The following is a 17,500-nucleotide window of genomic DNA, read 5'->3' on the forward strand; positions in this document are numbered from 1 at the left end:
CAGTACACGGAATCGGATAGACGGACTGGCCGCCACCCCTACGTGCTGAGCTTCTCCCGTTTCGCTCGCAGCTACTCAGGGAATCCCGGTTGGTTTCTTTTCCTCCCCTTATTAATATGCTTAAATTCAGGGGGTTGTCACACATGAACTGAGGCTTATGTACCTTGCGGTTGTTATCGTCACATCTGGCTTGCGACTACTTTGTTTCAATGTCCAATATGTACCGTTGGACTCGGTTAACGGGCTGTTAGCCCGCGTGTGGTTTAACTCACTGATACCTTCCATTGCCCATACGCTAGTTTGTTTGTGTTCCTTTGGTCAACTTCCATACTTGAATCATTTGTGCTACCGCTGCTGCTTCGACGCTACTTTGACATCTTCGCTTCTATTTAAATAAATAAATAAGCTGAAGCTAGACATCAGTAAACACCACCACAGACACCACAAGCACGCCTTCTCCTCGTACTTCCGCCTCACGCGGGAACACGGACGCTCTAAATACTTCGAATTCCAATGCCAGTATATTGTAAACCACGGGTTCTTTAATGCTAGCGGGTCGTCGCGACCCTAGTTAACATCATGGTGCACGTCTCGTGACGGGTGTCACGGCGTAGTTAAATGTATGCGATACATTTCTCAAATATAAGCGCTCAGTCATCTGTACATCATGGTAGGTTCCCACGACGTGCAATATGCGTTCAACTTATCAATGTTCATGTGTCCTGCAGTTCACATTATGACGCGCAGTTAGCTGCGGTCTTCATCGATCCATGAGCCGAGTGATCCACTGCCGAGGGTGACTAACTTGCGTAAGCCGCCGCTGTGCGCGTATACCCGTTCCCCGTAGGGAGGAGCAAGCCGCCGCTTAGAGACGAAGCATAAAGTGTCCTCATTCCACATAGGGCAAGCTGGATGAATCCATTTTACCCAGGACGGCCGAAGCGGCGTGGACCAGGGGAGAACTGAACCTTATACTTCACACCACAGTAAGTCTACGTGTCCTCTTCCACATAGGGCAAGCTAGAACTAACTATCTTACCCAGGACTGCCGAAGCAGCGTGGACCAGGGGAGGAACACACTTTTCATGGAAACGTAAGGCATCCATGACTGCCATAACGTAAGCCGCCGCTGTGCGCGTATACCCGTTCCCCGTAGGGAGGAGCAAGCCGCCGCTTAGAGACGAAGCATAAAGTGTCCTCATTCCACATAGGGCAAGCTGGATGAATCCATTTTACCCAGGACGGCCGAAGCGGCGTGGACCAGGGGAGAACTGAACTTTATACTTCACACCACAGTAAGTCTACGTGTCCTCTTCCACATAGGGCAAGCTAGAACTAACTATCTTACCCAGGACTGCCGAAGCAGCGTGGACCAGGGGAGGAACACACTTTTCATAGAAACGTAAGGCATCCATGACTGCCATAGTGCGTAAGCCGCCGCTGTGCGCGTAAACCCGTTCCCCGTAGGGAGGAGTCAAGCCGCCGCTTAGAGACGAAGTATGAAGTGTCCTCTTCCACATAGGGCAAGCTAGAATGAACTATCTTACCCAGGACCGCCGAAGCAGCGTGGACCAGGGGAGAACTGATCTTTATACTTCACACCACAGTATTGAGTAATGTGCCCTCTTCCACATAGGGCAAGCTGGAATGTTCCATTTTACCCAGGACGGCCGAAGCGGCGTGGACCAGTGGAGGACTACACAATCATGAGGTTTGATATCGACTTGTGTGTTTCAATAGGGTACCGATGGTATGTTTTGAACCGATTTGATTTAGCCATTCTGAAGTCATCACTTGGTTGAAGCGCTGAACTAGGGAGGGGCATCGTTTACATATATATTGGTTTTTGCATGCTCTACTAGGTTAATGTCATGAGGTTGGCTATCGAGCATGCCCAAGTGATGACTTGATTGTGTGCTTGCTTGAATTCTTCACATTTCATACCATCGGTTAGTTGTCGAATCATTCCTCGATCATAACCTTCGTTCTTGGTTCATGTATGCTCTCTTCCACATAGGGCAAGCTAGAATTAACTATCTTACCCAGGACCGCCGAAGCAGCGTGGACCAGGGGAGAACTATACTTTGTCTTGTATGCCCTCTTCCACATAGGGCAAGCTAGAACTAACTATCTTACCCAGGACCGCCGAAGCAGCGTGGACCAGTGGAGGACTATACTTTGTTCATTACACCACAGTATTAAGTATGGTGTCCTCTTCCACATAGGGCAAGCTAGAATTAACTATCTTACCCAGGACCGCCGAAGCAGTGTGGACCAGGGGAGGACTATACTTTATACTTCACACACTAGCCAAATTGAAGTCATCACTTGGTTGAAGCACTGAACTAGGGCGAGTCTATCGTTTACTTTGCATTGGGATAATACGCTGCATGCTCTCTTAGGTTAATGTCATGTGATTGGCTATAGAGCATGCCCAAGTGATGACTTTGTTTCAAGCTCAACAGGTAGGGTATTGAGTCCTCTTCCTCATAGGGCAAGCTAGAATTAACTATCTTACCCAGGACCGCCGGAGCAGCGTGGACCAGGGGAGAACTATACTTTGTCTTGTATGCCCTCTTCCACATAGGGCAAGCTAGAACTAACTATCTTACCCAGGACTGCAAAGCAGCGTGGACCAGTGGAGGACTATACTTTGTTCATTACACCACAGTATTAAGTATGGTGTCCTCTTCCACATAGGGCAAGCTAGAACTAACTATCTTACCCAGGACCGCCGAAGCAGTGTGGACCAGGGGAGGACTATACTTTATACTTCACACACTAGCCATACTGAAGTCATCACTTGGTTGAAGCGCTGAACTACGGCGGGGTAATCGTTTACAGGTTATAATCATATAGCTGCATGCTCATTAGTAGATAATGGAATATTGTATGGCAATATGAGCATGCCCAAGTGATGACTTTGTTTCAAGCTCAACAGGTAGGGTATTGAGTCCTCTTCCACATAGGGCAAGCTAGAATGAACTATCTTACCCAGGACCGCCGGAGCAGCGTGGACCAGTGGAGGACTCTATACTTTATACTTCACACCACAGTATTGAGTACGACTTGCATAAAGCCCCTAATGAGAACCACGAGGGCTCTCTCAATGTAGAACCACGAGGGCTCTAGTACCGATTCTCTCGGTACGGCTTGGTCCGTGTTCCTTTATGCATGTACTCGCAGAAAGTCTCAACCCGGAGGTCTTGACTTTGATTGTCATAGTTGGACTACGACGGGGCATCCGACCATTGCTGATCGAACACCCCTGATTCACCATCTTTCGGGTAGGCGGTACGCGTACCTCCAGACGCGGAAGTCTCAACCCGGAGGTCTTGACTTTGATTGTCATAGTTGGACTACGACGGGGCATCCGACCATTGCTGATCGAACACCCCTGATTCACCATCTTTCGGGTAGGCGGTACGCGTACCTCCGGACGCGGAAGTCTCAACCCGGAGGTCTTGACTTTGATTGTCATAGTTGGACTACGACGGGGTATCCGACTCATCGAATACCCCAGAAGCACACCATCTTTCGGGTAGGCGGTACGCGTACCTCCGGACGCGGAAAGTCTCAACCCGGAGGTCTTGACTTTGGTTGTCATAGTTGGACTATGACGGGGCATCCGACCATTGCTGATCGAACACCCCTGTTACACCATCTTTCGGATAGGCGGTGCGCGACACCACCGACGCGGAAAGTCTCAACCCGGAGGTCTTGACTTTGTATTGTTGGATAGTCCTCTTCCACTATAGGGCAAGCTGGAAATATTCCATTTTACCCAGGACTGCCGAGGCAGCGTGGACCAGGGGAGAACTTCACGGAATCTTCAGGCATCCATGATTGCCATAGTGCGTAAGCCGCCGCTGTGCGCGTCAACTCGTTCCCCGTGAGGAGGAGTCTAGCCGCCGCTAAAAGACGAAGCATTAAGTGTCCTCATTCCACTATAGGGCAAGCTAGAATTAACTATCTTACCCAGGACCGCCGAAGCAGCGTGGACCAGGCGAGGACTATACTTTATACTTCACACCACAGTATTGAGTACGACTTGCATAAAGCCCCTAATGAGAACCACGAGGGCTCTCTCAATGTAGAACCACGAGGGCTCTAGTACCGATTCTCTCGGTACGGCTTGGTCCGTGTTCCTTTATGCTTGTACTCGCGGAAAGTCTCAACCCGGAGGTCTTGACTTTGATTGTCATAGTTGGACTACGACGGGGCATCCGACCATTGCTGACCGAACACCCCTGATTCATCATCTTTCGGATAGGAGGTGCGCCCACCTCCGACGCGGAAGTCTCAACCCGGAGGTTCGGACTTAGAGTTTTTCCCATTTAAAAGTTTTTCTCTTAGCCATACTGAAGTCATCACTTGGTGAACGATTGAACTAGGGCGGGTTAATCGTTTATAGGTATCATGTGGTTTGCATGCTCTCTTAGGTTAAGGTCATGTGGTTGGCTATCGAGCATGCCCAAGTGATGACTTTGTTTCACGCTTGCTTGATTTCTTCATGATTCCCTGTTATATAGTGTAATCATTCGAGAACAGGGAATCTTTGGTTTTGCTCAACAGGTATTGGATGTCAACTTGGTATCTAGATCGCATTAAGTCTCAACCCTTAGGTTCGGACTTGTATAGTGACATCTTGTTACGGTCTTGAGTCTCAACCCGCAGGTTCGGACTACTTAGTGTTTGATCGAATATAATATGGCAACTTGTGCCTAAGTCTCAACCCGCAGGTTCGGACTTCTGTTTATTTGGCCAATGTATGTATAAGGCAACTTGTGCCTAAGTCTCAACCCGCAGGTTCGGACTTGTGTATTTGTTCGAAGTCATGTATAAGGCAACGTGTGCCTAAGTCTCAACCCGCAGGTTCGGACTTGTTAGTGTTTCGTCAACTTTCATATGGCAACTTGTGCCTAAGTCTCAACCCGCAGGTTCGGACTTGTGTATTTGTTCGAAGTCATGTATAAGGCAACTTGTGCCTAAGTCTCAACCCGCAGGTTCGGACTTGTGTATTTGTTCGAAGTCATGTATAAGGCAACGTGTGCCTAAGTCTCAACCCGCAGGTTCGGACTTGTTAGTGTTTCGTCAACTTTCATATGGCAACTTGTGCCTGAGTCTCAACCCGCAGGTTCGGACTTCTATAGTGTTTCGTCAATTATCATATGGCAACTTGTGCCGAAGTCTCAACCCGCAGGTTCGGACTTCTGGAAGGATCACTTGGCCACTAATGATCCTTCCGCAGGTTCACCTACGGAAACCTTGTTACGACTTTTACTTCCTCTAAATCATCAAGTTCGGTCAACTTCGATAAAGCAGACGCGGTTCACGAGGATCCAGCGAACGATCATCTCCAAAGACCTCACTAAATAATCCATCGGTAGTAGCGACGGGCGGTGTGTACAAAGGGCAGGGACGTATTCAACGCTGGCTGATGACCAGCACTTACTAGAAGTTCCGAGTTCATATGGACCATTGCAATCCATAATCCCTACTAAGTGAGTATTTGAGTGATTTCCCGTTCCTCTCGGAATAGGAGACACGCTGCTACCCACATTGTAGCACGCGTGTAGCCCAGAACATCTAAGGGCATCACGGACCTGTTATCGCTCGATCTCATTTTGCTAAACACAAATTGTCCTGCTAAGCAGCGTACCGTAAGTGCACTTGCGCACACGAACAGCGAAGGTGTCAGGTCATACTCCACCGAAAGGTCCTAACCCGTTCCAATCGGCATCGACGCATTAACGCTGACTGCGTTCTAGTTAGCATATGTGAGTCACGTTCGTTATCGGAATTAACCAGACAAATCAATCCACGAACTAAGAACGGCCATGCACCACTACCCTTAAATTTGAGAAAGAGCTATTAATCTGTCTCACCTCCATAAGTTCGGACCTGGTAAGTTTTCCCGTGTTGAGTCAAATTGAACCGCAAGCTCCATTTCATTGTGGTGCCCTTCCGTCAATTCCTTTAAGTTTCAACTTTGCAACCATACTTCCCCCGGAACCTGACTTTGGTTTCCCGGAAGCTACTGAGAGCACCTGGTTGTAGCGTCTCCCAATTGCTAGTTGGCATCGTTTACGGTTAGAACTAGGGCGGTATCTAATCGCCTTCGATCCTCTAACTTTCGTTCTTGATTAAAGAAAGCATCCTTGACAAATGCCTTCGCTTTAGTTAGTCTTACGACGGTCTACGAATTTCACCTCTCGCGCCGTAATACTAGTGTCCCCAACTACTTCTGTTAATCATTACCTCCGGTCTGAGTACAAACCAATGAAAGATTAGACCAAGGTCGTATTCCATTATTCCATGCAAGATTATTCTAGGGCGTTTGGGCACCCTGCTTTAAGCACTCTAATTTGTTCAAGGTAAACGTGAGCGGTCGAGCTCTATGTTACACTTGCACCCGTTGAAGGGCACACCATGACACAGACTTGGTGCCCTACCACACCATTGAGTCGCAACCAGATTCCGACTTGGCCCACCGACCACGGGTTGACCGGGTCGGCGGAGCCGGACTGTGTTGGACAAGTATCAACTTCGAACGTTTTAACCGCAACAATTTTAATATACGCTAGTGGAGCTGGAATTACCGCGGCTGCTGGCACCAGACTTGCCCTCCACTTGATCCTCGTAGAAGGATTTATGCTCTACTCATTCCAATTATGAAACATCATTAAAGAGTTTCATATTGTTATTTCTCGTCACTACCTCCCCGTCCCGGGATTGGGTAATTTACGCGCCTGCTGCCTTCCTTGGATGTGGTAGCCATTTCTCAGGCTCCCTCTCCGGAATCGAACCCTGATTCCCCGTTACCCGTTGCAACCATGGTAGTCCTCTATACTACCATCCATAGTTGATAGGGCAGATATTTGCGAGATCTGTCGTCGGTGCGAGACCATACGATCAGCATCATTATCCAGACTTCAACTCAATGACACGGAGAACCCGCGATTGGTTTGACTAATAAGTGCACCAGTTCCCGCGAGGGTCCTGGCATGTTGCATGTATTAGCTCTAGATTTTCCACAGTTATCCAAGTAACTAGGTTGATGATCTCGTAAATTATAGCTGTTATACTGAGCCTTATGCGGTTTCACATTAAATCTGTTTGTACTTAGACATGCATGGCTTAACCTTTGAGACGAGCGTATATTACTGGTAGGATCAACCAGAATTCCGACTTTGCGTTCGAATGTTCATTGTCCCATTGCACCCGGAGGAGCAAACACCACGTTCTATATGTTGTCAAGTCCGGTAGCACACGGGAGGCGAGCCCCCGTGCGAACCTCATTGCCCTCGTATCACACACACCCGATGCACCGGACAGGCACTTGAGCGGCATTCGACTCCGCTAAGCGCACGTGCGCCCGATTGTGCATGCGCTGACGGGGCCTTCATACCCCTACCACAGCGACCTTATGCCAAACTTCCATGAATACTTAGGTGAGCTGACAAGGGCCTTCATTTCCCTACCATCAACTAAAGGACACGCTAGGCGCGTCCGATCATTGCAACTGCGGGGCTTTCATACCCCAATCACCACAGTACGCAATTCACCAGAGTTTAATCACAACCCCCCCGGACATGGCACACTATTAACTTGCAACAAAACTTAGTGTGTGCCGGGCACATCGGTTCCACAAAATCATTCCCGATGTACCCCAATTGGGGTTGCGAACGCATTCACGGTCCTCTGACACACCCAACCAAGCGTGGATACTACATACCTCAAACACCCAGTACACTAACAGACAAATCAATATATGGTTGCTTTCCCCCAGACATTTGCCAATCACTTGGCACCCGGACGGGAACTCGCTCCTGATTGCGCCAATGCCACCCATTTGCCAAGAGCGAGTTCTGTATGTAGATTTCATTTGGAAAGACAACCGTGTACTGGATATTCTATCCGACGATTACAGATGACGAGTACGAGACTCGACTACACTCACGGATAATACATTTTGGGTCGAGATTGCTTTCGGGGTTTTCGATTGGTCTTGCGCTTGTAAACGTATAACTTTGACTTGTGGTAACCTCGGTATGTTAGTCGATCACGTGGTTGTGAACTGGGTAGGGGTGAGCAATCTGTTCACTTGCACTCTGGGTAGGAATATGGTGAGCGCTATAGGTTAAAGATCATGGTATGGTTCCATCGTGATGACTTTCGCTAGATAGTAGTATGTTTGGATAGTTATAACGTTTTTGGCCATTTGTTCATAGTGTTCGGTTCATTCAGGAATTCGATTGGTCTTTGCTTCACACACGTGGTCGATCACTTGGATGTGAACTAGGGTGAGATTAAGGTGTTCACTAGTGCTCTTCGGTTTTGGATCAGTAATGAGCACTTGATTGGTTTCGCATAATATGTATCCATAGTGATGACTCTTTCCAGCTTAAGATTTCGTTACCGGTTTCGAATCCTCCCCACGTTCGCTTTTACTTGGTTAGGTTTTCGAGTGTAGATTTGAAAGCAATCTCATGTATGTATCCCATCTGATATAAGCCACTGACAGTTCATGTCACCTCGTTCAACTCTCGCTGGGTCACAGAAGTATGTTACTGCGCCCATTATCCCTACTCGGATAGGTTCGGTTCGTTCGTTTTATACTACGGTGAGTAAACTCAATTTGTGCATCGCATAGCCATGGAAAGCAAGCTTTCGCGGGCCTCTTCGACTGTTTTGATACGAGCTGTGCCCGTGATGCTTGTCATCCCAGGATACTAGACCCCTTTGGACGACCGCATGACCATCAGAAAGTAAATTCCACGTTCGATTTGGGGTGTGAACCCCGAACATAAAGTCTTTGTGTAGAACCACGAGGGCTCTATAGTACCGATTCTCTCGGTACGCTTGGTCCGTGTTCCTTTATGTTCGTACTCTTGTGAATAAGATTCACGTTCGTTTTGGGATATTTGCTACTGTCACCGTTTGAGTACTATGGGGCTTGAACCCCTAACATAAAGTCTTTGTGTAGAACCACGAGGGTTCTATAGTACCGATTCTCTCGGTACGCTTGGTCCGTGTTCCTTTATGTTCGTACTCTTGTGTGTATAATATTCATGTTCGGTTTGGGATATTTGCTACTTTCACCAGGGTCCCGTTCTTCATACAAGTCTGCCTTGCTAATGTGGTAACTTTATAGTGTAGTTCTGACATCCCAATTTTGGGACTTAGCCGATTTTTCGTATATTTCCATATGACCCATAGGGTCCCTTTCTTCATACAAGCTTGCCTAGGGCGATCGGTCAAAACTTGTCTTACTATTCGATTGGTCTTCGCACTTTCACCCTAGGCAGTTCGCCTAGGTCTGTCTTCTTGAGGAGGCCAAAACCCGAAATAAGGAGGTTCGGCCGACCCTGAAACCTCCCCTGTCTGAACTACACTAACCCGATTTTTCAGGGTCCTCAGCGCCATACAACTTTGCCTAGGTCACTTGTACTCTTGACTTAGGCCATCCGACTTGGTCCGTGTTTCTTCCTAGGGTTCACCTAGGTACTTTGCCTTGCTTGATGTGGTAACTTTTTAGTGTAGTTCAGACATCCTAATTTTGGGACTTAGCCGATTTTTCATGTATTTCCATATGACCCATAGGGTCCCTTTCTTCATACAAGCTTGCCTAGGGCGATCGGTCAAAACTTGTCTTACTATTCGATTGGTCTTCGCACTTTCACCCTAGGCAGTTCGCCTAGGTCTGTCTTCTTGAGGAGGCCAAAACCCGAAATAAGGAGGTCCAGCCGACCCTGAAACCTCCCCTGTCTTAACTACACTAACCCGATTTTTCATGGTCCTTAGCGCCATACAACTTTGCCTAGGTCACTTGTACTCTTGACTTAGGCCATCTGACTTGGTCCGTGTTTCTTCCTAGGGTTCACCTAGGTACTTTGCCTTGCTTGATGTGGTAACTTTTTAGTGTAGTTCAGACATCCCAATTTCGGGACTTAGCCGATTTTTCGTATATTTCCATATGACCCATAGGGTCCCTTTCTTCATACAAGCTTGCCTAGGGCGATCGGTCAAAACTTGTCTTACTATTCGATTGGTCTTCGCACTTTCACCCTAGGCACTTTGCCTAGGTCTGTCTTCTTGAGGAGGCCAAAACCCGAAATAAGGAGGTTCAGCCGACCCAGAAACCTCCCCTGTCTGAACTACACTAACCCGATTTTTCAGGGTCCTCAGCGCCATACAACTTTGCCTAGGTCACTTGTACTCTTGACTTAGGCCATCTGACTTGGTCCGTGTTTCTTCCTAGGGTTCACCTAGGTACTTTGCCTTGCTTGATGTGGTAACTTTTTAGTGTAGTTCAGACATCCCAATTTTGGGACTTAGCCGATTTTTCATGTATTTCCATATGACCCATAGGGTCCCTTTCTTCATACAAGCTTGCCTAGGGCGATCGGTCAAAACTTGTCTTACTATTCGATTGGTCTTCGCACTTTCACCCTAGGCAGTTTGCCTAGGTGTAGCTTCTTGAGGAGGTCAAAACCCAAAATAAGGAGGTTCAGCCGACCCAAAAACCTCCCCTGTCTAAACTACACTAACCAGATTTTTCAGGGTCCTCACCGTCATACAACTTTGCCTAGGTCACTTGCACTCTTGACTTAGGCCATCTGACTTGGTCCGTGTTTCTTGCTAGGGTTCACCTAGGTAGTTTGCCTTGCTTGATGTGGTAACTTTTTAGTGTAGTTCTGACATCCCAATTTTGGGACTTAGCCGATTTTTCATGTATTTCCATATGACCCTTAGGGTACCTTTCTTCATACAAGCTTGCCTAGGGCGATCGGTCAAAACTTGTCTTACTATTCGATTGGTCTTCGCACTTTCACCCTAGGCAGTTTGCCTAGGTGTAGCTTCTTGAGGAGGTCAAAACCCAAAATAAGGAGGTTCAGCCGACCCAAAAACCTCCCCTGTCTAAACTACACTAACCAGATTTTTCAGGGTCCTCACTGTCATACAACTTTGCCTAGGTCACTTGCACTCTTGACTTAGGCCATCTGACTTGGTCCGTGTTTCTTGCTAGGGTTCACCTAGGTAGTTTGCCTTGCTTGATGTGGTAACTTTTTAGTGTAGTTCTGACATCCCAATTTTGGGACTTAGCCGATTTTTCATGTATTTCCATATGACCCTTAGGGTCCCTTTCTTCATACAAGCTTGCCTAGGGCGATCGGTCAAAACTTGTCTTACTATTCGATTGGTCTTCGCACTTTCACCCTAGGCAGTTTGCCTAGGTGTAGCTTCTTGATGAGGCCAAAACCCAAAATAAGGGGGTTCGGCCGACCCAAAAACCTACCCTGTCTAAACTACACTAACCAGATTTTTCAGGGTCCTCAGCGCTATACAACTTTGCCTAGGTCACTTGTTCTATTGACTTAGGCCATCTGACTTGGTCCGTGTTTCTTCCTAGGGTTCACCTAGGTACTTTGCCTTGCTTGGTGTGGTAACTTTTTAGTGTAGTTCTGACATCCTCATTTTGGGACTTAGCCGATTTTTCGTAAAATACCATATGACCCATATGGGTCCTTTCCTTCATATAAGTTTGCCTTGCTTGGTATGGTAACATTTGAGTGTAGTTCTGACATCATCATTTTGGGACTTAGCCGATTTTTCGTAAAATACCATATGACCCATATGGGTCCTTTGCTTCATATAAGTTTGCCTTGCTTGGTGTGGTAACATTTGAGTGTAGTTCTGACATCATCATTTTGGAACTTAGCCGATTTTTCGTAAAATACCATATGACCCATCAGGGTCCTTTGCTTCATATAAGTTTGCCTTGCTTGGTGTGGTAACTTTTTAGTGTAGTTCTGACATCCCCATTTTGGGACTTAGCCGATTTTTCGTAAAATACCATATGACCCATCAGGGTCCTTTGCTTCATATAAGTTTGCCTTGCTTGGTATGGTAACATTTGAGTGTAGTTCTGACATCATCATTTTGGGACTTAGCCGATTTTTCGTAAAATACCATATGACCCATATGGGTCCTTTGCTTCATATAAGTTTGCCTTGCTTGGTGTGGTAACTTTTTAGTGTAGTTCTGACATCCCCATTTTGGGACTTAGCCGATTTTTCGTAAAATACCATATGACCCATCAGGGTCCTTGCCTTCATATAAGTTTGCCTTGCTTGGTGTGGTAACATTTGAGTGTAGTTCTGACATCCCCATTTTGGGACTTAGCCGATTTTTCGATCAATACCATATGACCCATCAGGGTCCTTTGCTTCATATAAGTTTGCCTTGCTTGGTGTGGTAACTTTTTAGTGTAGTTCTGACATCCCCATTTTGGGACTTAGCCGATTTTTCGTAAAATACCATATGACCCATCAGGGTCCTTGCCTTCATATAAGTTTGCCTTGCTTGGTGTGGTAACATTTGAGTGTAGTTCTGACATCCCCATTTTGGTACTTAGCCGATTTTTCGTAAAATACCATATGACCCATATGGGTCCTTTGCTTCATATAAGTTTGCCTTGCTTGGTGTGGTAACATTTGAGTGTAGTTCTGACATCCCCATTTTGGGACTTAGCCGATTTTTCAATCAATACCATATGACCCATCAGGGTCCTTTGCTTCATATAAGTTTGCCTTGCTTGGTGTGGTAACATTTGAGTGTAGTTCTGACATCCCCATTTTGGGACTTAGCCGATTTTTCGTAAAATACCATATGACCCATCAGGGTCCTTTGCTTCATATAAGTTTGCCTTGCTTGGTGTGGTAACATTTGAGTGTAGTTCTGACATCCCCATTTTGGGACTTAGCCGATTTTTCGATCAATACCATATGACCCATCAGGGTCCTTTGCTTCATATAAGTTTGCCTTGCTTGGTGTGGTAACATTTGAGTGTAGTTCTGACATCATCATTTTGGGACTTAGCCGATTTTTCGTAAAATACCATATGACCCATATGGGTCCTTTGCTTCATATAAGTTTGCCTTGCTTGGTGTGGTAACATTTGAGTGTAGTTCTGACATCCCCATTTTGGGACTTAGCCGATTTTTCAATCAATACCATATGACCCATCAGGGTCCTTTGCTTCATATAAGTTTGCCTTGCTTGGTGTGGTAACATTTGAGTGTAGTTCTGACATCCCCATTTTGGGACTTAGCCGATTTTTCGATCAATACCATATGACCCATCAGGGTCCTTTGCTTCATATAAGTTTGCCTTGCTTGATGTGGTAACACATGAGTGTAGTTCTGACATCCCCATTTTGGGACTTAGCCGATTTTTCGATCCATCCCATATGACCCATCAGGGTCCTTTTTCTTCATATAAGTTTCCCAAGACTTAGTGCTTTTTTCCTTTGGACACCAATATCACCCTTGCGGGTATCTTTGATCTTCTCACTTTGTATTGGCCGAATGTAGGTCTTGCCATGCCAAACATATAATTGTTCTACACCAAGTCTCTATCTCGTACCGCCAGCTCGGTACATTCGATTAACCTGCCCTTAAGGCACCCGGGACTTAGCCATTTTTTCACATTTTTCATGATTTTGAGGCAACTTTTCTCGACTTTGTCACCTTATATCACCAAGATCCTTTCCCTTTAGCGCTTCACTCTGTTCGTATGATATTTAGCGCTGACTATCACCTTTCTGTCGCTGAGCTCAACTTCTTATTCGGTGCCATAGAGCCAGAGATATTTGGTGTATGCTGTTATAAGGGAAGTTTGTCACTTTTTCAAAGGCCCACTTTGGGACGCCCATATCTCACCTTCACGTATCTTCGATCTTCTTGTCGTCTATGGACGAAACTTAGGCCTTGTCTTGGCCAACTTATAAATGTTCTACGGCCAAGCCGTATCTCTTACCGCCAGCCCGGTATTCATGGACTTAGTTGGATTTTCGCCTCTCGTGGTAACAATTTCAGACTTTGACTCACAATAACACCCAAACGGTCACATGCTAGCGCTTTGCTTGGAAGGAATTATAGTTAGCGCTACCTTTTCTCTTTCCATCGATACCTTGTTCGTTCCATTCCATGCCATACAGCCGAAGTTATGATGTTTCCCGTTTTCCATATCATGTGGAGCTTATGCTCTGGGAAAACCATCTAACACCTGTACCACCCTTTTAGGTACCACCGATCTCGAGACTATGTTCGGGCCAAATATAGGTTATAACATGCCCAACTTATAATTGTTCTACACCAAGTCTCTATCTCTTACCGCCTGCTCGGTATTTTACTCGTAAGTCCAAATTTCACAACTTGTACTTTTTGGCCCAATGTACTCGAGTTTCAATTTTGGTAACATTTTTCGACTTTGACGCTTAATAACTTCCAAATCATGCTAGTTAGCGCTTTGCTTTCTTCTAGTCGTATCTAGCGCTGGGTGTTACCTTTCCAAAACATATCCTAGCTCTACAATCCATGCCATACAGCCGGAGCTACATGGTGCACAAGTCAAATCCATTTTAGCCATGTTTCATTTTTGCTAATTTTTGACCACTCGTATCACCCTTCCAGAGTGGTCCGATCTTCTCGCTTTCTATGGACGACTTTTAGGTCTCGTAGAGGCAAGCTTATAAGTATTCTACGTCAACCCGCTATCTCTTACCGCTTGCTCGGTATTCTTGGTCTTGTGTGATTTTTGGCCATTTTGGTATTATTTTTCCACTTTGTCGCTTAATAACTCAGTTTTGCTCAACACTTAGCGCTTCGGTTGTTTGGGATTATAGTTAGCGCTCGGTTCGACCTTTCCAACACTGATCTAAGCTTGTCAATTCGTTCCATACAGCCTGAGTTATTCGCGATACCGTGTTTCAACCCATTTCTCAAGTCTCGTTTTGGTCCAACTTTGAACCAGCCATATCACCCTGATGGGTACCTCCGATCTTCTCGCTCTATATTGGCCAAAGTTAGGTCTTGTGGTAACGTACTTATGATTGTTCTACGCCGTGTTCGTAGCTCTTATCGTTCGCCCGCTATTTTCGATCATAAGGTGAATTTTCGCCTCTAAACCACCATTTTTCACCTTTGCCCTCTAATATGACCGACTTGCTCAACACCTAGCGCTTCGCTTGGTAGGACACATAGCTAGCGCTTGTTGAGACCTTTCCAACGCATATCCAAGCTTTCCGATCCGAGCCATACAGCCTGAGCTATACGCGATACCGTTTTTCCCATTTTCTTGGTCACATGCACTTTAGGGTACCCCTTTTTGCCTTTGACCCTTAATACCTCCTCCGGGTCACTAGTAGGCGCTTAGCTTGGTAGGAAACATAGCTAGAGCAGGCCTTCACCTTTCCAAAACTGCCGAAAGTGTACCGATCCGACATCTAGAACCAAAGTTATGGTCATTCCCATCATGCTCTACTTTCATGGTCAACCTCCACCAAGCACACCTAGGTTGGACCAACTTTCACCAACTCATCTCGAACCCCAAATTTGCTTCGACCTACTAGGTTTCCCTAGTAAAGTGGTCAAAACATCCATTACAACACGACTGGTCTTTCTGGTGGTCGACCTAGGCGACTTTGTTCGACGACCACCACCCCATGGAACTAAAAGACGTCCCTTGATACGGACCACCGATACATTTTCCGGCCTGTCTAAACTACACTCATCGAAATTTTTTTGGGTCCCCACCGTCATACAAGTTTCCCTAGGTCAAGTTTTTCTTCCGGATCGGCCGCGGACCTCACTTTTCATTATCTAGGGAGGCCATAGGGCGGATGGTGCCCACTAAGGCCCCGGGACCCGATGGCATCATCAATGCGGCACTGAGGGTCGCTGTTCGCGAGCACACGGAGACGTTTCGCCGCGTGTTCCAGGAGTGCTTCGATCAATGCACCTTTCCCGCTGACTGGAAGCGACAACGACTTGCCTTGCTACCCAAGCACGGAAGACCTCAGGGCGATCCGTCATCCTTTCGGCCTCTTGGGATGCTCGACGGATCAGGCAAGATCTTGGAGCGGCTGATCTTGGATCGCCTGAATGAACACCTGGAAGATCCAGATCACCCTCGCCTGTCGCCGTCTCAGTATGGATTCAGAAAGGGCAGGTCTACAATTCAGGCGATTGAACGTGTTAAGGAGGCCGGCCAGCGTGCGATGGCCCACCGAATGACGGATCGGAGGGCTAACAAGTGTCTGATGGTGGTGTCATTGGATGTACGCAATGCTTTTAACACGGCGAGCTGGCGGTCCATCGCCAAAGCACTGCAAGAAAAGCACGTTCCGGCATGCCTGCAGCGGATACTGGAAAGCTGGTTTCGGGGACGGCTGCTGGTTTATGAGACGTCGGACGGTCCGGTCACCCGGGAATTGTCGGCGGGAGTCCCACAGGGTTCCATACTTGGTCCGACGCTGTGGAACACCATGTATGACGCCGTCCTGTCCATCGACATGCCCGCCGGTGTAGAGCTCGTCGCCTTCGCTGACGACCTCGTGCTCCTGGCACCAGGACCCACGCCAGCACTGGCCGCGAGTTTGGCGGAGGAGTCTGTGAATAGGGTTGTGGCTTGGATGCGCGAACACCAGCTGGAGCTCGCCGCAGCTAAGACAGATATTGTGATGGTGTCGAAGAAGAAGAAGGATTACAAGAACATCCCGGTTAACATCAACGGCGTTCCTCTTCGTTCGGCAACCGACATCAAATATCTAGGAGTGCGCATCAAACACAATCTAAAGTGGTCAGAGCACGTCAAGCAAGTCACTCAAAAGGCTTCTCGAGTAGCAACAGCTCTTGCACTGCTGATGCGACGGCACAGCGGGCCAAAGTGCAAGAAGCGTCGCCTCCTGGTTTCGGTCGTCAACAGCATCCTCCGCTACGGTGCACCGGTGTGGCACGAGGGTGTTGAAACCAGGGAGGAGCAACGGCTGCTTGAGAGGGTCCAGAAGAGGGTTGTGGTCGGAGCATCCTTCGCATTCCGGACAATCTCATACGACGCTGCCGCAGTGATAGCGGGCACCATCCCAATAGCGCTGTTGGTAAAAGAGGACGCACGCTATTACCATCGTAGAGTGAACGCCGACCCTGGGGGTCTGTCGGCTAAAGAGGTGCGGGAGCAGGAGCGTCTCGCCACATACCACCAGTGGCAGGACAAGTGGGACGAGGTTGGCAGAACGGGAGGACGGTTCGCCCGATGGACCCGGCGAGTTCTCCCCGACCCAGCTGCGTGGCACCAAAGGAAACACGGAGAGGTGAATTTCCATCTGTGTCAGGTGCTCTCCGGGCACGGATTTTTCCGTGAGTACCTGCACAATAAGGAATTCGCCTCGTCCCCTGAGTGCCCGCAGTGCCCGGACATCATTGAGTCTGCCGAGCACGTGATGTTCGAGTGCCCTCGTTTCGCTGGCGTCCGAGCCGAGTTTCTTCGCGGGCGAGGCAGCGAGCCGGAGAGCGTGAATCCCGACACCATGTGGCAGTTCCTCCTCCGGGGACCTGAGGACTGGAGTTTGATTGCGGAAGCCGCAAGGCGCATCACCTCCGAACTGCAACATGAGTGGAACGAGGAGCGAGCAGCTCGAGCAGCGGCACACCAA

General features: G+C 47.6%; 2 non-coding genes across 2 annotated transcripts in view; both read right to left on the reverse strand.

Moving 5' to 3' along the window:
• Positions 1–157, reverse strand: part of LOC131291519 (large subunit ribosomal RNA) — a 4,091-nt gene extending 3,934 nt beyond the window's left edge. The window contains exon 1 of the ribosomal RNA XR_009189318.1: positions 1–157. This exon is cut by the window's left edge and continues 3,934 nt beyond it. This is a non-coding gene — a ribosomal RNA (large subunit ribosomal RNA).
• A 487-nt stretch (positions 158–644) lies between these two features.
• Positions 645–799, reverse strand: LOC131291511 (5.8S ribosomal RNA). The gene has a single exon (XR_009189311.1). It is a non-coding gene; the product is annotated as a 5.8S ribosomal RNA (ribosomal RNA).
• Between the last annotated feature and the right edge of the window lie 16,701 nt (positions 800–17,500).

Source organism: Anopheles ziemanni (genome assembly GCF_943734765.1).
Source record: "Anopheles ziemanni chromosome X unlocalized genomic scaffold, idAnoZiCoDA_A2_x.2 X_unloc_10, whole genome shotgun sequence".
In the NCBI taxonomy this organism is placed as follows: domain Eukaryota; kingdom Metazoa; phylum Arthropoda; class Insecta; order Diptera; family Culicidae; genus Anopheles; species Anopheles ziemanni.